This window comes from Mirounga angustirostris, unplaced genomic scaffold, assembly GCF_029215605.1.
Source record: "Mirounga angustirostris isolate CCGP_5_RB_7025 unplaced genomic scaffold, mMirAng1.0.hap1 SCAF_6, whole genome shotgun sequence".
Lineage (NCBI taxonomy): Eukaryota > Metazoa > Chordata > Mammalia > Carnivora > Phocidae > Mirounga > Mirounga angustirostris.
Genome location: NW_026991714.1, coordinates 14867884 through 14888499, shown reverse-complemented (window position 1 = coordinate 14888499; position 20616 = coordinate 14867884). Strand labels below are relative to the sequence as shown.

Genomic DNA, 20616 nt, shown 5'->3' with positions numbered 1-20616 from the left:
TCTCTACCTGCAGGCTGGGGTGGCTGGCTTGTTGTGTTCAGAAGGCATTACAAAGCTACACATGAGTTTCTAGGGTTGTTGTTGTTGTTGTGTTTCTTTTCTTTTCTTTTTTTTTTGACTCATTAGATCGCCCTGCTCAAAATGATTTACACACAGATAATTAAACCTAAGCCCTAAGGACTAGTTAACTGTTTAGCAGTGTATACATTTCATATAACCATTTCCATACATCTAGTTTTAAATTCATTAACAAAAATTAATAGCTACCCAGTGCTCTCCATGGCGCAGCATGTTGCTATGGTATGCTTGCTAAATTACCCCTTTCTATCACTCCTCCAGCCATCTCCTAGACAGTTAAACTTTGCTGGGCTGGAAATGTTGCCCACCAATTTGCAGCAAAGCTCATATTTACTATATTTAGTGAGAATCATTGAACTTCAGAAAATATTTGTCTCTGCTTGGTGTGCCTCTGGAACATTCCATCAGCTTTAGAGAACAGTACATGCAGTTTTTTTCACTCTGAGAAAAATTCGTGAGAAGCATTTAATAGGCAAGACTGGCTTTGAATATGCATTAGAAATATATTTTTTGGGGCGCCTGGGTGGCTCAGTCGCTTAAGCAACGGCCTTCGGCTCTGGTCGTGATCTCATGGTCCTGGGATGGAGCCCCACATCGGGCTCCCTCCTCCGCGGGAAGCCTGCTTCTCCCTCTCCCACTCCCCCTGCTTGTGTTCCCTCTCTCTCTGTCAAATAAATAAATAAAATCTTTAAAAATATATATATATTTTTTACTAATATATCTTTCATCTTAAAGTCTCCTAAATGCACCCAAGTATCTTGTATTTTTTCCTATTGGCATATTTTATGAGGATAAAATGCCTTTCTGTTATGAATTACCTATGACCCAATAATTATCTCTTTAGTCCTGAATGCCAATATAAAAAGAAATATCCGATAGTTGATCCCTTTTCTTTAAACTGACTGCCACATTTACATACACTTTAAGATTTGGGGTAATTTGAAAAATATGTTTTATTAAAAATAATCTTCATACTCTGCTTCAATCATATTTCACCAATATCTACAGTGTATACCTCAGTTCTGAAAGAGTCAGGGTGAACTGACTTCATTCATTGTTTACACTCAGAATCCTCGGTGGCCCAACGCCACAAAGGTAGTACAAAGCACTGTATCTTTCGTTCTTAGTACTTATCTTAATCTTAATAACTAGCCAGACAAGTGACTCCAGAGTCTGGGGCTTATCGACGGGAATTCGTCACATGAACCCAACAGAAGACAAGAAATGCATTATATAACAGTGCTATATACAAATCATTATCTTTTGATATTTAAAGGTATTTAAAGATATTCAAAAGCCTATATGAGACTTTCATTTATATATTTATTTATCTTTTGCTGAATTCAAATTCCACTTGTTTGTATTATACTGGATAGCAAATGAACAGAAATTCTCTTGTTGGGCATTATCTGCAAAGAGAGTTTACTCCCAAGAGATCAGAGGGATTCTTAACTGCTTCATTTCAGCATTGGCTATCAGGAACAATCTGCTTTAAAAACTTGCTTTGATAGTGATTATTTGGGAAACAGAATAACGAGAAAATGAAAAGGCCCAGGTTCCTCAAATATTAAGAAATGTCAACCGCTTTAGTTGAACTTTCAGTGTTTTCTCTATTACAAGGCTATCTGGATTTCTTCAATAGAGCTTACAAAAACAACAGCAGTATTGAGCTATCCACTCTACAGTTTTCCCAGATCATGGCCTGGGGCTAAAAATAGGGTCTGACTCTTAACTGGATACACTGAAGGTATCTACTTTAGCAGGAAGAAGTTTATGACATCTCTTTCCGGGGGGATGATTTAACTATGAATATTTCTAATTATACCTCCAAATTTTCATTCTAAATAAATGGAGACTCTGAGAAGTGTAATGGACTTTATTTTGGTCCTTCCACAAGATAAGGCTTATTTATCAGTTTTACAGAATATTTTATTATGTCTGTAACAAGTCAAGTATACCTCCTGACATTTCAAATAGAAATATATACACAATTTAAAAATTTAGATGGCCAGGTAATCAGCATCTTCCAAATGAATCTTCCCTAAAATCATTCTTCTTGAATTTTTTTTTTTCAAATGAAATGAATTGTAAAAATGGTTGTTAAACGGCAGCTGGGTTTTCACTCTTTACTTATTGTTGTCAAACTAAATATACTTCCTAATAAATAGTACCTTATTACCTTTCCTCTTTTCCAGAAGAAAACACTAATTCATTAGTTATTTTAGAAATTCATAATTTTAAGAACGTATTACTTTTGGTGGAAGTGCAATTAAGTTCATTAACATTTGCATCCTTAAAAAAAAGTCATTGCCACTCAACTCACCAGATGTAGTTTCAATACAAAGATCTCATCTAGAAATTGCACCATGTCTGGAAACAGGCTAAAAACGAGATATAGTGATTAAATGTATGTACATGTATCTTTGGTCTGATAATTATATAATTTTCTGGTTCCTATCTCCTTTATACCAATAATCAAAAGTGTCTTCTTTCCTTCCTTCCTTCCGCCCTTCCTACCTTTTTTTTTTTTTTTTTAGAGAAAGAGAGAGAACAGGGGGTGGGGGGAAGGGGCAGAAGGAGAGGGAGAGAATCTCAAGCAGGGTCCTCACCCAGCACGGAGCCTGATGTGGGACTCGATCTCAAGACCCTGAGATCATGACCTGAGCAGAAATCCAGAGTCGGACACTTAACCATCCCATCTAGACACCCAAAAAAGTGTATTTCTTGATGACATTTCAATATGTGCAAAGTTAAAGGCAACAATATTTAATATAAAAAGACTATATTACATATCATTTTCCCCAGGAATTAAACTCTTCCTATAATCTGTAATAAATAGCCTGCTGTTTTCTAAAATGGGAATGAGAAAGATTGATGGAATTGATTATAGATTTTATGCTTCTCACTGAATCTACTGATACAGAGTTTATCAAGAAAGAAAGGGTCAAAAGATCTACAGAAATATCACTATAGTTAATATCTACAGTGCTTAATATCTAAGTGCTTAAATAATAGCACTGTATTTTATCAAGACTGTAACCTGAAGTGCTGATGAATGTTTTATGTTGTCCTGAAAAAGTGGCCTTCTAGAAATTTGTCTAAACATTTAAAAAAGTGTGGTAGAAGTGCATGTGTTTAGATGTGTAGTAAACTAACATGATATATGTAAAACTCTCCACCAACATATTTTGCTTTTATTGAATGCATTTTATACTTGATCAGATATTTTGATTAAAAAATTTTTCTAGACTCTTCTTGGAATTCTTGGCAGAACCAGCATGAAAGTTTAAAGACATAAGCCTAATTAGAAAGATAATTTTTTTGTAAAGAAGGAATAAATACACTTGCAGAGTGTCCACTCATTACCAAAAGCTTCCTGCTTTGAGTCAGTATGACCCCTTAAGCCAACAAGATGCATTTTCTGTTCTTCCGTTTTGGCATCAAAATCAGTTTTGAAATACAGCAATTTAGCAGAGAACTACTGTTGCTTGTAAATTTGCAGAAGTGTGCATCTCCCATTGGCCATATTAAGGGTCCTTTTATCTTTTCCTGAGTATTATCGAAATAAGGGAAACTGGTATTTAGGAGAGATAAAAAACTGGGCCATTGATTTCAACTTTACATAATAAAGAATTATGAAGAATCACTGAATGGGTCAGTCAAAAGGAGAGGACATAACACTTTGAAAAAGGGACCTCAGGATGAACAATAAGGAAGAGCAGTGATCAAGAAAGAGCTAGACAAACCTCTTGCTGCTGAGAAGTTTACCAGATAAATCAATAAAGATTCAAAGCAAAGAGAAAAAGCAAGTGTCTCAAAAGGGTTGCTTATGCCTGTTTTACTTGAGTTAAGAAACACTCCTTTAAAATTATGTTTAGCCTGAGTCTTCACCTTTGAAATCAATTAGTCACCAGCTTCAATGAGTTTAGTGGTAAATGCTGGCCTCTTCATAGATACTACCGATATATGCTGGGTTTTTGGCACTTTCTCTTACAAGGATGTTAAAAAAGAACCAATACTAGTTCATCAAGATAATGAGCACAACAGTGGTAAGCAGAACACCGCATAGGAAATGCCTTGGAGTAGAAACCATGGTACAAGGATTTGCAATTAAAGACATAAGCAAGATCAGAGTTCTGATATAAATGTGAAAAATAGCTCATTTATCTTCTAAGCATTTTATTGTTCATTAAACGTATTTTGACAGTTTAACAAATCTTGTAGTTTATTTCTACAATGACATTGTAAACTCTTGGAAGGCAAAAAATATTTTTTTGCTATCTTGTTTAATATCAAGCAAAACTGAGCGTAGGTAAACAGCACTTATACGTTATAGTTACGCTAAGTTTTGAATAAAGTTGTGTTTGTGGGACTCTCGAAAAATCATAGAATTGTCGAGAAGAAGAATTTAGTTGACTAATATGATTTTTTTTTTTTTAATTAAGAAATTGAGGCCCTAAGTGGCTGAGAATCTAATCCAAGTTCTGGAAGTCTGGCATTCAAGATGGATCTCACTCAGCTCTGTCTTCTAACTTGCCACCATAGTTCTTTTCAGATCAAGATGTATTTGGTCTACTGTCCAGAAACGCAGTTAAGGCCTTCTGACCACGGCTCTACTCACCTTGTTTAGGTCCTAGGAGATGGTAAGCACCAGGCAGTACCCACCCATTCCACATATTTTCTGTAAATGAGATTTTTATAGAAATGCCTTTAGCCTTCAAAATCTAAACCTATTAGAATGCCTGCTCTTTGCAAGAGTTTCCAAACTTTGCAGCAGTCTACATCTTATCCAAGAACACACATATCATAAATTTTTGTACCCTGACAGGTATATATTATGCTAAAGAACTGAACCAAGTTAAAGGTGAAAAATAGCCAAACTTCTTCTGTGGAGCAAGGTCTGTAGGCCAATTGGCTGTCCAGTATCAAAGGGAAACGAGAAGGCTTTATTTTCAGAATGGATTCTATGCCTTTCTCAACAAGCCCTTCCCGTGCTGCCAGTCACAGCCTCCAAACATCCAGTGTAGATCCTGTCACCTCCAACCTCAAAAATGGTCAATGGTACAGATTCGTACATGATAAATAACTCCAACTTCTTTTGTATAATATTTGCAATATTTCCTATTTTGTCCTCAATTCACTGTTCTTCTAGTTTAGCAATCCCACTCTGTATGCAAACACACCTCCGCTTCCGCCCCTCCATTTTTCTCTCTTTCCCACACCTCCTGGTCTTTATTCCTATGATGCCAGAACCACAAATATCCCCCTCACACACGCACACTCACTTATCTCCTCCCGCCCTCCCCCTCCCACCAATGTATTCACCCGTCATGTTACCTTCCTTTCTAAGTGCAGCTGAGCTGGCCCATCCTTCAAGAGGCCATTCCCTATCCCCCGAGGCCCAATAAAACACTGTTCCCATGAGCTTCCGTAGTGCATTCCTTTGATGCCAATCTCTAGCTTTCTCGTCTTTTTATTTTATCTTTCCAACATTTCAACCACTCCGTGATAATTCCTTGATGAAATCAACTGATACAGCTACTGACCTATCTCTTCATCAGATATATTTTTTACCATTTACATTTTTTAAAGTCCATTTATAACTTCTAGAACATGTATGCCTTCTGTTAAATCAGAAACACTGTGATAATCCAGACACAGTGCCATCAATTACTTTGTGAAGAAGCTGGGGCTTAGGCTCTGCAGCCGCAACAAAGGCCCCCATCTGTCTTTTTTACTAGATTGTAATCTCCTTGAAGATCAGGGAGTTGTCTTATCCATCTTTGTACATCTTTGAGCATCTAAAGAATACCCTGTATGTACCCAAATATATACAAAGTCTAAGCATAAGTGGGTACTCCATAAATTTTATTGAAAGGCAGTTTAATCGACTTCCCAGTGTAAGAGTACTCACCATTTCAGTTTTATGCCTCAGGGAAGGAGAAATGGCACATTGGAGAAATGGCAACGTCTATATGGAGCTGGACGTTGCTACTCATGGCTGTCTGATAGTCTTGGCCAATGGATCCCAGAAATGGCAGGTCACATTGCTCAATGCTCTAGAAATGTCTTGTCCTCTGAAGATATCTATGGGGCAACTAAAAACGTCTTGGCTGGAGAGTCTGCCAGGTTAGCTCTCTGGGGGCAATGTAGGGCTCCATTTTGGAAGAGTCTGTCCTACGTGTATTTTCATCCTGAGGAACAAAGGTAGTATGCTTTTTAAAAAATCTCTTGGAAAAAAAAATCTCTTGGGACCTACAGACAAGTGATATAATATTTGGATTTGATATTCCACAACAAGAACAAAAAACACCCCTGTTAAAGTTGGCTCGAACAGTACCAGGGCTTAGAGACAAAGCCAGGTTCCTGACAAGAGCATCAAAGCAACAACAAACAGTAGCCCTGTCTTTAGCCTGAAGTTGCTGCGGATGTCATTATAGTTGACTTGCATGCTTATTTGGTGCCAGACCCTAAGGTAATTGCTCCCTGTGAATTATCTCATTTAATTCTTGGAAACATCTCGGTGGCTCTCACTATTTCTCCATTTTACACATGAGAAAAGTCAAACGCTGAACAATTAACACAACTGTAGGAAATGAAGAGGTAAGTTAAGCTGTGGCCAGCCGACTCGGAAAACAAAACGCTTCTTTAACTCACTTGTGAGGATGATCATGCTAGAGTGGCAACAAGTCTGAATATGTGACACTTGGAGGGCAGGACCCACCCTGCGACACATCTGCACTCCATCCACCCAATCAGTTGCCCCGGCCTGCCCACTCGCCCACTCACCAATAAGCCATAACACCTGCGAGCCAACTGGATAAGCCCAGCTGCAGAGGTGATTCTGCGGATGCTCCCGCAGAACATGCCTCGTGGCAGTTGTCAACTTGCAAATCCAGTTGCGCAAAGAAGTCCCCCGACAGGACTGTGCAGAGTGCGTGTTTTCCCTGCCCCTCTTCCCACTCTCATTTCTCCCTCTCATGTTTATGGACTGTCTCTCAATTCACATTAAGGCAGTGCTGCTGAATAATGATGAGGTGCTTCCTTCAAACTGGCACAGTGATAGCCTGATAGTTTCAGCCAGCTTGGAATTCTTCAAATATCTTCTTTTTATTATTATCAAAAGAGGTGACCTACTACCTGGGGCACTGTGTTGACACCTATGGATACCAAAGAAAGCAAAGTATTTCGATTTCCTTCTTCTTCTTCTCCACCCCCACACCCCCGCCCGTCTCCCCTGGGATTATAACTCAGTTGCTTTGCTTCTTATAAAAAAAAACTTTCTGTGAAAAGAAAATATAGAGTTGAGTTGATACACTGTGTGTTGAGCAAAAGGAGAAATGGATGAATGGATCTCCAACTGATATAAAGGAAATTTTCTAGGAAGCCTGCTCTTTCATTTTTCCATATAGATATTACCAGTTACTTAATCTCTGTGTGTGTGTCTCTCTCTGTGTCTGTCTGTCTGTCTCTCTCACACACACACACACACACACACACACACACACACACCCCACAAGCCATTTGAAAGTGAAGACACAGACCTTGATCTTGACCAGTAACTGCTCTCGGACCAAGTCCATCTCTGACATCAAAACAGTTCATGTCACACAGGGTCCGGGTTAAAGCAAACCACAAAATAGCAGCTTATTTAAAAACCAAATTCACTCCTTGTTGGAAGGGGTGGTAGTTGAAGCTCACACAAGTAAAACTAATTTAACCTTTGGAAACTTATCTCCGGAGAGAAGAGTCAAAATCCCTTGATAAGATTTTTAAGCACTGCAATTATTGACAAGGAGAACGCGGCTTCAGTTTTCTCTGATCAGGAAGAGAAAGAAAGAGAAGAACCCACAAGAGACATCAGCAGCTGTCAGGCTGTTTTCCAACTGCAAAGAGGTAGTTTACAGTAGGCTTGCACCAGTCTCTTAAGACCCAGTTAAGAAGCCTTTTTAAAATGCCTTAAAAAGCCAACTCATACATTAATCAACTTGAGCCCTCATCCATACTTACTGCAATACATCAATTACTATGTCTTTTTTTTTTTTTAATAAATTCTGGTTGACAGCAGACACCTTATTAAGGCCCACTAAAATGATACAATAAGTAGAAGGCTATTAATATTGCTCTTTTTTTTCTCCCTGCTATTGTCTTGCTGCGCTGGTCTGCAAACAAATTCAGGCTGCATTACAATTAATGCGAGTGGAACTCCTTCTAACGACTTCCAGCTTGCTAATTTTTTACGCTAATAATAAAAAAAGGCATTGCTATGCAAGAACGACCCCCTTTTATCATGCTAGCATAGCACACCAGAGAGTGTCTGCGATTGTTCACATGAAAGACAATTAAACCCTGGAACATCAAACCTAAAAATGACAATCTGCTAACCAGCACTGGGCATTGCTCAGTGCTTTCCTCTATTTTCTGAACTGATAGAAAACAACTCTCTGAAGACATTTCTTTCCTGTTCTCCCTTAACCACCCTTTGGGGAAAAAAAGTTAAAAAATACCCTTTGCTGATTTATGCGTCTCTGCTTAGAATTTATTAACTGTCTAGGGCCAATTTCACTCCACCACTCCTATTGCCTGCAGGTTTAAAATTCTGGACACAGAAAAGAAACACACCACTATCACCCACATAGCACCACATTTAAAAATAAACATTAAAGGTGTTCTTCAAAAATGCACACAATATAAAAGTTGAGAAGGAGAAAGGAAAATTTAATTCTGCAACTCTGGGCATCTCATCATCTCTGGGGATCATGCTGGAGTCACATGGCTTTCAGAAAATTAAGTGTGGTCCAGATGCTGATTTTCAACCAAGCCAGAGCTGAGAAACTTCTCCTTTCATTCTCAGCAACGTGAGGGCTCATTCACCAATCCACGCCAACTTACGGGAAAAATACCCCTCATTTGGGGGCACCTGGGTGGCTCAGTCGTTAAGCGTCTACCTTCGACTCAGGTCATGGTCCCAGGGTCCTGGGATGGAGCCCCGCATCGGGCTCCCTGCTCTGCGGAAGCCTGCTTCTCCCTCTCCCACTCCCCTTGCTTGTGTTCCCTCTCTCGCTGTGTCTCTCTCTGTCAAATAAATAAATAAATAAAATCTTAAAAAAAAAATACCCCTGATTTGGGTTTTAGTGATAACATACAGAACATAAATACACCCACTGAAAAGTTCACTGACTTTCTGAAAGCATTTTTTTTTTCAACTTTTGACTGACATTGTGTCCGTGGTATAAAAAGAACTGGGTATAAGTGAGACATCCTGAATGCTGGCCTTGACCCAATCTTCTAAACTTCTCTGAGTCTCAGTTTCTCCCTTTGTAACATAAGGAGAAAAGGCAGTTCTTTCTTTAAGCGTGACTGTAAAGATTAAATAAGATGGATAGGAAAACTCTGAAAACCAAACCACTATATCTGGTAATTAAAGATAAATAATTAAACAGTGTAGCTGTCTGTCCTCACCAGAGTTGCATTAAAAGCCTTATTATCCAATTAGAAGTGGCTGAAACTCCCAATCTCTGCCCCGGAGGAGCTGAGAACTATTAAAAGAGGGCACGTTCTGCATGGAGCACTGGGTGTTATACGCAAACAATGAATCACGGAACACTGCATCAAAAACTAATGATGTGATGTATGGTGATCAACATAACATAATAAAATAAAATTTAAAAAAAGATTTTTTTTTTAAAGATTTTATTTATTTATTTGAGAGAGAGAATGAGATAGAGAGCATGAGAGGGGGGAGGGTCAGAGAGAGAGGCAGACTCCCTGCCGAGCAGGGAGCCCGACGCAGGACTCGATCCCGGGACTCCAGGATCATGACCTGAGCCGAAGGCAGTCGCTTAACCAACTGAGCCACCCAGGCGCCCCTAAAAAAAGATATTTTAAGACAAAAAAAAAAGAAGTGCTGAAACTCAAATGCTGAGAGTGACCACGCCTTATAGTCAGTCCGCAACCAGAGAGAGCGGCCAGGAACTATACCAGTTTCCTTACATTTGGTATTTTCTTTTGTCTTCGCCAGAACTCTCTGTGGTCGGGATAAGCATTCCCTATCTACAAATGAGGAAACTGAGACCCAGGAAGGTTTAGCGATTTGCCTAAGCGGCAGAGCTGAGATCTGAATCCAAAGCACAAGCCATAACCCAAACCTAAGGTGGCTTCCACAGTGAGCTTTTTCTGTGGAACAGCGCTCTGTAGAGCAAGATTAAGAGACAAATTCAGGCAACTTGTGCTGAAATTGGCACTTACTGGCTGACATTTACTGGCTCTGGAACCTCGGGCCAGTCACTCATACCTCAGTTTTTACATCTGTAAAATCCAGATAATATTCTAGATCCTGGGACTATTATGAAGATCAAATAAGCCAGTGAAATGTTTAGAAAAATACCTGGCTGATAGCAAGTACTCAAGACATGTGAACAAATGTTATTACCCTTATCCCCCCAGCACTAAGTAACAGGCTCTAATATATCAAATGAGAGTAAAAGAGGATCAGGAACTTCGACATTTCACCAAGATGGAATAACAGGGACCAGATTTACCCTACACTCAAAGGGAACCATTTGCAAGACACCTGAGTGAGATAAGGAGAGACAGCGATCTCTGAAAGATGAGGAACAAATGAGGTAAGACCTATGATCATTTCAGCTTACTGCCTGGAGAGAGGTTCCAAGCCAAGTGCAAGGTGTAGTCAGGCAGAGTCCAGCAGACTATGAGTCTGAAGAGATCAAAGCCACTAGGATTTGGAGGCTGGACTACTGGAGAAGAGAGTACTACATGGAGAAGCTGAATACTAATCAACACATGCATGTAAAGAAACTACACAGGGGGATGCCTGGGTGGCTCAGTCGGTTAGGGGTCTGCCTTCGGCTCTGGTCATGATCCCGGAAAAAAAAAAACAAACTACACAGGCTGGAGAAAGAATCACTCAAGGGGATGGGAAGCAGGGCACCTGGGTGGCTCAGTCAGTTAAGCATCTGCCTTCAGCTCAACTCACGATCCCAGAGTCTTGGGATCGAGCCCCACATCAGGCTCTCTGCTGGGGGGGGCGTGGGTATCTGCTTCTCCCTCTCCCTCTGCCCCTCCCCCCCTTATGCTCTCTCTCTCTCTCAAATAAATAAATTTTTTAAAAATCTAAAAAAGAAAAAAGAAATTAGAGGCAACAGTGCCTGGTGCTCACACAAGGCCAGGAATAGTACCTGTTCCCATCTGCCAAACTGGAAAAACCTCATGATTCATGAGGCATTGGGTAGGCTGTACAGAAGGGTCTTGATTCAATAGTGGAGAGCAATTAGCTCTACACAAAGCATTGTTCTAGTCCACCTAAACAAATTTTAAAAGTAGGATAAAAACATCAAACAGCTTCCAAGTAACTTAACTGCATCTCAGAACAAGGCTCAAGAATATTAATAGAAGCACAAAATATCCAGCACACAAACAAGGAAAAATTCTCACCATCTGGCATCTAATCAAAAGTCACCAGACATTCAGAAAAAGCAGGAACATAAAACCCAAAATGAAGAGAAAAATCAGTCAATTGAAACAGACCCCAAATTGACCCAGATGTTAGAGTTATCAGACAAGGATATTAAAACAGTCATTTTAATTGTATTTTATATGTTCAAAAGTTGAGGCAAGGGAGATTTATAAGCCTACAAATCAATGAATCTTCACAAATCCCAACATAAGAAACTAAATAAAACAATACCAAGACATGTCATAATCAAGCTGCTCAAAATCACTGATAAAGAGAAAATCCTAAAAGCAGCCAGAAATAAAACAAACATACAGAGCTGCAAAGATAAGTATGATGGCGGATTTCTTCTGAGAAACAATGTGAGTAAGAAGATAGTGGACCGATATATTAAAAAACTGAAATAAAAATATCTTCTAAAAACAAAGCCCCAAAAAATTCTTTTACAGACAAACAAAGGCTGAAATAATTCATCACTATCAGCCTTTCATCACAAAAATGTTAAACAAAGTGCCTCAGACCAAAAGAACCTGGTACCAGATGGAAATCTGGACATATACAAAGGGATGAAGAACACTGGAAATGGTAGCTATATGGGTAAATATACTTATATATTTTCTTATTATTTATATCTCTTTAAAAGATAATTTACTGTCTGAAAAAGATAATAGCAATGTAGTGTAAAGCTTATAATATTTGTAAAATATGTGACAACAATGTCAAAAGGAGAACAATGGAAGCATATTATTATAAGTGTCAACCTATAAATGAAAGGCATATGACTTGAATGTAGTCTGTGATAAGTAAAGATGTATACTATAAATCCTAAAGCAACTACTACAACAGGTTATAATAACCTAACATAGGTGATAAAATGGAATTATAAAAATTATTCACATAAGTCAAAAGAAGGCAACAAAAATAAGTAAAGGAGAAAGTAAATAAAGAACAGATGGGAAAAACAGAAAAGAGACAAAAAAGATGCTCGATTTAAAACTAACTGTATCAATAACTACATTAAATGTAAGAGGTCTAAATATCCCAATTAAAAGATGGAGATGGTCAGATTGGGTTAAAAAAGCAAGATTCAAATATGTTGCCCACAAGAAAAACATATATAGGAGAAAACCTCTGTGACCGGTTAGTCAAAGTGTTTCCTTTTATACATAAAACCAAAAGTATGATCCATGCAAGATGAAATTGGCAAATTAGATTTCATTGAAATTAAAAATATATGCTCTTTGAAAGCCACTGTTTAGAGAGTGAAAAGACAAGCTACCTTGGGCAGAATATATTATAAATCATAAGGTCTAATAAAGGGCTTGTATCTATAATACATAAAGAACGATCAAAACTCAATAACAAGAAAACAAAAAAAAAAGATACAAAAGTGGGCAGAAGATTTGAATAGATACTTCAAAAAAGGAGATATACAAATGACAAATGAGCACATAAAAAGATGCTCAACATCACTAGTCACTAGAGAATTGCAAATTAAAACTACAATGACATACTACTACATACCTGACAGAATGAATACAATCAAAAAGCTTGAAAACAGCCTCGAGGATTTAGAGCAAATGAAACTCTCATATACTTTTGTTGAGAATGTAAAACGGGTTCGACTACTTTCAAAAACAGTTTGTCAGTTTCTTAAAAAACTAAACATACACCTAACATATGATCCATTCCTAAGTTTTCACCAAAGAGACATGGACATCCTTGTCCATACAAAGATTTGTATACAAATGTTCATAACCGCCTCATTTATCAACAGCCCAAACTAGAAACAACACAAATGTCCATCAACAGGTCACTGAATAAACAGACTGTGGTATATCCACAAATAAAATAGCACCCAGTAATAAAATCAGACCAACTACTGATGTGCCAGCATGGATAAATCTTAAAATGATATACTGAGTGAAAGAAACCAGACTAAAAAGAGTGCATACTATATGAGTCAATTTATATAAAACTCTAGAAAATGCAAACTTATCTATAGAGACAGAAAGCAGGTAAGTGGTTACACCTTGAGATGTGGGGCGGTAGTCAGCAAGGAGTCAGAGGGAAGGACTACTAAAAGGTAAGAGACAACTTTTAGGGCAATATACCTGTTCATTATCTTGATTGGAGTGTTTCATGAGTGTGTGTTTCATGGGTAGTTAATTGTCTGCCTTCAATGTGCAGTCTGTTAAATGTTAGCTCCGTCTTAATAGAGCTGTGAAAAACAGTATTATTGTTCATAAGGAATTTAACATAAGGTTATTAAAATGAAACATATATACAAAATTAATTTAATGAATGAGAAGATTTACAAAGTGTTTCCCACAGAAAACATAAATAGTATAGATGAGTGGTTATCCAATTTTTGTGTGTATCAGAATCCTCCGGAGGGAGTGTTCATATGGATTGCTAGGTCCAATGCCCAGAGTTTCTGCTTCAGTAAGTTTGGGATGGGGCTTAAGAATTTGCATTTTCTAACTTGTTCTCAGTTAATGCTAGTGGTGCTCAGTCGTGCCAGGACCACACTTTAAGAACCCTTGCTATGCTGTTGAATCTCAGATCTGTACCTCTGAAACAAATAATGTAATATATGTTAAGAAAAAAAAAAAAAAGAAGAAGAAGAAGAAGGTAGCAGGAGGGGAAGAATGAAGGGGGGGAAATCGGAGGGGGAGATGAACCATGAGAGACGATGGACTCTGAAAAACAAACTGAGGGTTCTAGAGGGGAGGAGGTGGGAGGATGGGTTAGCCTGGTGATGGGTATTGAGGAGGGCACATTCTGCATGGAGCACTGGGTGTTATGCACAAAGAATGAATCATGGAACACTACATCTAAAACTAAAGATGCAATGTATGGGGATAATATAAGAATAAAAAAAATTAAAAAAAAAAAAAAAAGAACCCCTGCTATGTATGAGAGGCTAGGACAATATAGAATAAAGAGCAAACTTAGAAGAAATTATAGCATTTTGGAAAAGCTTTTATTTTTCCTTAAGTTCACAATGAAATAAAACAAAATTTAAGTAAATGAAATGTTATTTTATTCTAAGATTTTTCCCCCTAAACGTTTGCTGTGTTCATACAGAAAATTCCAGGCTTTGGGGAGTATCTTATACAAGTTGCATTACCTTAGAGACAATCACAATCCTTTCAGACAGCAGTTAAATCTCAACCCCATGAGTAAATTTAGAATCAGACAAGGGTGTAGTCTAACTACTCAAACCCCTGGTCCCCACTTTCTGTCCTATTTCAGCCATTCTCCTCCTACCTCCTTTTGAGAAATAGTTACTATTGTAAATTAAAAATAAAAATATTTAATATCTCTTTCTCAATCATGGGCTTTGATCCTTGCTATTCCTTTTGAATGCAACACCTTTTATCTTCCCTGTTCCCTTTCATCTGGCTAATTCTAATTAAGTCTGAGCCTAGAAATCAGCTCTTTGAAGAACTTTGTCTGGCATACTCCCACACCCAGCTTAGGCAACCCTCTGCTTCCTGAATCTCTAACTCTGTGCCTTCATCTAGAGCCTCCAAAGGCCTACTCTTGAATGTTTTCTTCTAAATCACTTGAGTATACTCATCCCATGCCTTTCTACTTCTTAAATAATTTATTTCTCTTTAATTTAATGAAGGAGCTTTGGGGACATTCCAACTTCCCTGATCCTTTCTGATATACAGAGACTATTAGGGATAGAGAAGGAGGGGGGACAAGCGTAACAAAATCTATAATCATAAAATTGGAGAGGAAGGACGTGGGATGAAGTTATAAATATGCAACATACATATGCATACAAACTATATGGGAGGATGTTAATTTCTCTAAGGATAGTAATTTCAAGTGGCACCAACCTTTAACGTAGATTGGATCGCAGGACAAATCAACTTTCCCAAATCCTACTCAGGCATTTGACATATTTATGGTCTGTTTTTATAGCTTTTGATCACAATTTCCTAGAGGCATCTGGTCCCTAAATCAACAAGTCAGTAAAAAGCAACCACAGCCCAGTCCTGTTAACAGAATTCCCCATGAGGAGGTCAGTGCTGTTTTGGAATACATTTAAAACATTTATGAGAGCCATTTAAAATGTCTGCCCATGAATTCGGGTTACATTTAAGGAGCCTGATTGTACTTTCTCATGATTCCTGACTTGCGCTACAATAGCCCAAAACAAGGCTTATGACAAGATCAGGTGCCTTGGTATGCCCATAGACCCAAAAACAGGTTTAAAAAAATGAAATAGCAAAAATAATAAAGAAAAAACAAATCTTCCCCGAAAATTTTCATTTCAGCCAGAAGGAAGGATATGCCGAGAACACAAAGTAAAGTAGAGGACACATGGGCATTTCCCTCATGATTCACCATACTGTTTTCACATTTCTAGGGGTTGGTATGGAATAACTGGGCTGACTTCAGCAGGAAGCATCAGGGAGGATCGGTTCACTTCAGGAGGTGCTGCTGAGGCCCAGCAACTTGGAGGAACATCCCGAGGTCTCAGGAAGGTAAGCCAATGTTTGGAATGCAGGGTGACGCTGAATAACCCCAGTCCAGCAAAGCAGCCGGCCTGGGATATGGACTCCAGCCTTCCAGATTCTACCAAACCCGCAGGGGCCAACAGCTGGGGACCATGCCCTCAAAAGCATAATGGATCCCAGCCCTCAGCACGACAGGAACTGACCTGCAAAGGCCTTTATTCTTCTGACAGAAAAATCTGAATCACAAAGAAGACTAGTACCTTTACCTCGAAGTCTTTCTGGAGGACCCATATTTGAATGACTAAGAGAAAAAAAAAAAGTTGGAATCTGACTAGGAAAGTTTCTTTTAAGAGGTTTCCAATAGGCTTAAATTTTTTTTTTAAAGCTATGAAAAAAAAAAAAAATGACCAAAAAGGAATAAAGAGCACTATCCAAAGAAATTTCCTTCACAGATTGTGCAGCACCTCAGAACTTCCTTGGTAGGAAAGGACAAAGCAGCCGTTTGCTCAGCTTAGATCACTTTGACTGAGACTCATATGTTATTTTAAATGAACATTGCTCAGGTACTTAAGCCTTAAAAATCAACCATCCTTGACAATTGTCCTTTTTTTTTTTTTTAAATCTTACCTTAAGAGTTTCAGAAACACATTTCCACAATATGCTGTAGTGCGAAGTAGCTAAGCTTCCTACCTGGCTTCACAGCTCGTAGGGGACTGACAGTCTCTGTTCATTCCCTTTGAAAACTTTGTTACAATTAAAAAGACAAGAACATTAAAGAGGGCAGGTATTGAATGGAGCACTGGGTGTTATACACAAACAATGAATCATGGAACACTACATCAAAAACTAATGATGTAATGTATGGTGATTAACATAACATAATAAAATAAAATTTAAAAAAAAGACAAGAACAATCAGAGAAAATTTTAAAAGCAAACAGGGTATGACTGCTTGAGCAGTTGGAACAACACAAAATTCCACGCCTATTAACTATATAATCCAATAGAACATTTAATTTTAAAGATTTAGCAGCTTTTACATCCATACATAATACAACATACTTTTTTTTTTTTTACTTTGTAAAAGTTCCAGTCTTAACACCTTATATTAATGCCAACAAAAATGTTTAAGGAAAGATCATCCCAGAGAAGACATGACATTTTGCAGAGCCTTCAGTTTATCTTTAGAAAGTGCAATTATAAACCATGCTTGAATTGAGCTGGCCAGATATTTGTGTTAACACAGAAATTCTGTTACCATTAGTTCTTGCTCAGTAAATGCAAATATTATGAACATGCTGTTCAACAGCAACATGAATGTCATCTCTACAGCTTTTATGAACAGTAATATTGTCAAACATGTAATAAGTAATAACATATTTAGTAATAAACATATTTACTCAATGGGGCTCCATACAAGCTATGTGTACATACATACACACACATTATATTAGCCTATTAAGTGGCCACAGTTTCAGTGCTCATGTACCTTATGGTATGTATGCACACTCCTTTTATATTGTGCAACTTTAATAACATAATGACGCATGTTATTTAAATATGTATCTTCATCAATATTGAAATGTATATTTCTTAGAGGAAAGCAGCAAGTATACATATTAGTTTCTACCGAAGGTCTGCCTTAAGCTTCCCTAGGACAGCCATACCGAAACCACATAGACTATCTCTCCAATGTAGTGTGTGTGCATGGAATATATGTATCTTCTATTATATATATATATATATATTCCATGATATATTCATCTTCTAACAGGGCTTAAGGCAGTCCCTATTTATTCCCCCCACATGGCTTTTCTTACAGCCTTCAAATTCTGGCATCTGTGATTAAATTCCCTTTCATTCTTGGATGTGGGTTTTCAAACTTAAAAAAGAGAGTATAAAGCGATCTTCCCTCCTTTTTTTTTCTGCCACATAGACATTTTTCTAACTTTAAATATTTTAAATTTCCCTAATTACAAGTTTCTGTCATTTTCTTCATCAGTGTTCAAACAGCGAAATGAGAAAGAGATATATTTGGTTTTAAGAAATAAAATGATAAAAGTTTGTAAATACTGATGCTCTTTTTTTAAAAATGGCTCTAAGTACCTCTATTAGCGTGCTTTGTGAATCAAATCTAAATTCTGTTTGAGTTAATTATATTTCTTGTCTGTCTCCCTATTCTTCCCCCACTTTACTGTAATTGCCATGGTGGCAGGAATTTTTTTCTTTGCAGTATAAAAGATTTTTAATTTGAGGGCACCTGGGTGGCTCAGTCAGTTGAGCATCCACCTCTTGGTTTCAGCTCAGGTCATGATCTCAGGGTCATAAGATGAGCCCCGCTTGAGATTCTCCCCACTGCTCTCTCTCTCTGAAATAAATATATAAATCTTTAAAATTTTTTTTTAAATTTTATTTTCTAAATTATACAATACAATAAAATCAACATTTATTTTGATTTATCCTATGAATTGTAGCATATGAATAGATTCATGTAATTACCACAAGAATCAGGATACAACACAATTCCATTAATACCCCAAATTCCCTCTGGAGTTTTCTTCTCCCTTTGTAGTCAAACTGCCCTTCATGCCTAACTCCTGGCAACCACTGATCTGTCTCCAACAGTACAATTTTGTCTTTTTGTGAATGTCACATAAATAGCATCATAGAATATGTAACCTTTTGAGACTGGCTTCTTTCATTCAGCATGAAGATTCATCCAAATTGTTTTGTGTATCAATGGTTTCTTCTTTTAATGCTGAGTAGTGTTCCATTGCATGGATGTACCACAGTTTGTTAATCCATGCGTCCAGGAAGAACATTTGGATTGTTTCCAGTTTGGGACAATTATGAATAGAGCTGCCATAAAGAGTCATGTACAGGTTTCTGTGTGAACATAAGCTTACATTTCTCTACATTTAAAACCCAGGAGTGGGACTTCCTCTTCATATGATAGGTGTAAGTTTAGGTTTATAAAAAGCTGCCAGATTGTTTTCCAAAGTGGCTATATCATTTTGCATTGCTACCAACAATGTATGCAAGTTCCAACTGTTCCACATACTCATAAATACTTAGTATTATCAGGCTTAAAAATTCGCCATTCTAGTATGTGTGTTAGCGGATCTTATCAAAGTTTTAAAATGTATTTCTCTAATGACTAACGATGTAGGACATCTTTTCATATGCTTTTATGCATTCTGTGCATTCTCTTAAGTGAAGGGTCTGCTTAAGTCTTTTGCCCATTTTAAAATTTGGTTGCTACCACACTGCTAAATTTTCAGAGTTCTTTATTTACTCTTGACCCAAGAGCTTTGTCAGGTATGTGCTTTGCAAAAAAATTTTCTCCCAGTATGGAACTTGTCTTTTCTTGTTCTTCACAGTGGGAGAGCAAAAGTTATAAATTTTGATGAAGACCAATTTACCATTTTTTAATGTGGATTATATACTTTTGGTGCCATGCCTATGCCTAACCCCTAATCATGAAGGTTTTCTCCCATGTTCTCTTTTAAAAGTTGTATAGTTTGGGGCGCCTGGGTGGCTCAGTTGGTTAAGCGACTGCCTTCGGCTCAGGTCATGATCCTGGAGTCACGGGATCGAGTCCCGCATCGGGCTCCCTGCTCGGTGGGGAGTCTGCTTCGTCCTCTGACCTTATCCCCTCTCATGTGTTCTCTCTCTCTCATTCTCTCTCTCAAATAAATAAATAAAATCTTTAAATAAAAATAAATAAAAGTTGTATAGTTCTATATTTTGGTCAATTTTGAGGTTTGTTTGTTTGTTTGCATAAAGCACAAGGGTTAGGTCAAGGCTCATTTTTTTCGCATACTGATGTCGAGTTGTTCTAACACCATTTGCTGAAAAGACCAAATTGCTTTGGTACCACTGTCAGAATCCACTAGCCACATTTGCATGGGTCTATCTGTAGATTCTCTGTTGTGATCCACTGATGATTGTCTATTCCTTTGCCAATACCACACTGTCTTGATTAGTGTAGATACAGATAGGCAGTGAGCCTTAAAATCAGGAACTGTGAGTCCTGTAAGTTTATTCTTTTCAAAATTGTTTTATCTATGGTAGTTCTTTTGCCTTTCTGTAAAATCTTGAAAATATCTGTATCTATAACAAATCCTGCTGGGAATTTTACTGAAACTTCATTAAATCTATTGATCAGACTGGTGAGAATCAGCATCTTTACTGTTTTTTCTCTTCTGATTCAGGAACTCGATGTATCTTTGAATTTATTTAGGTCATTGATTTCTTCTATCACTATTTGTAGTTTTCAGCATACGGATCTTGTAAAAATTTTGTTAGGTTCATATCTATGCATTCATTTTTGGAATTATTTTAATTATTTTTAATTTTTAAAGTTCAGGTTTCAATTGTACCTTGCTAATATATAGAAATGTAATGATTGCTGCACGTTGATCTTGTGTCTTGCAAACTTGCTAAATTCACTTTTATCTATAGGTAATTTCCTGGGGATTTTCTACATAGATAATAATAATTTTGACTTAAAGAGACAGTTTTCTTTCTTTCCAATCTGCATGTCTTTTTTGTTTGTTTCATGACAATGCTTCTCTGGCTAGGACCT

General features: G+C 37.6%; 1 protein-coding gene across 3 annotated transcripts in view; it reads right to left on the bottom strand.

Moving 5' to 3' along the window:
* The window catches only part of ESRRG (estrogen related receptor gamma), a 568605-nt gene that overhangs the window by 347111 nt on the left and 200878 nt on the right, over positions 1-20616 (bottom strand). The window contains exon 1 of one of the 3 annotated variants that reach the window (XM_064593871.1): positions 5993-6024. The exons of the other annotated variants lie outside the window; for them this stretch is intronic. The gene's annotated coding sequence lies outside the window, so the exon portion shown is untranslated. Of the gene's footprint in view, positions 1-5992; positions 6025-20616 lie in introns of those variants that run through there. 3 annotated transcript variants of the gene reach the window in all.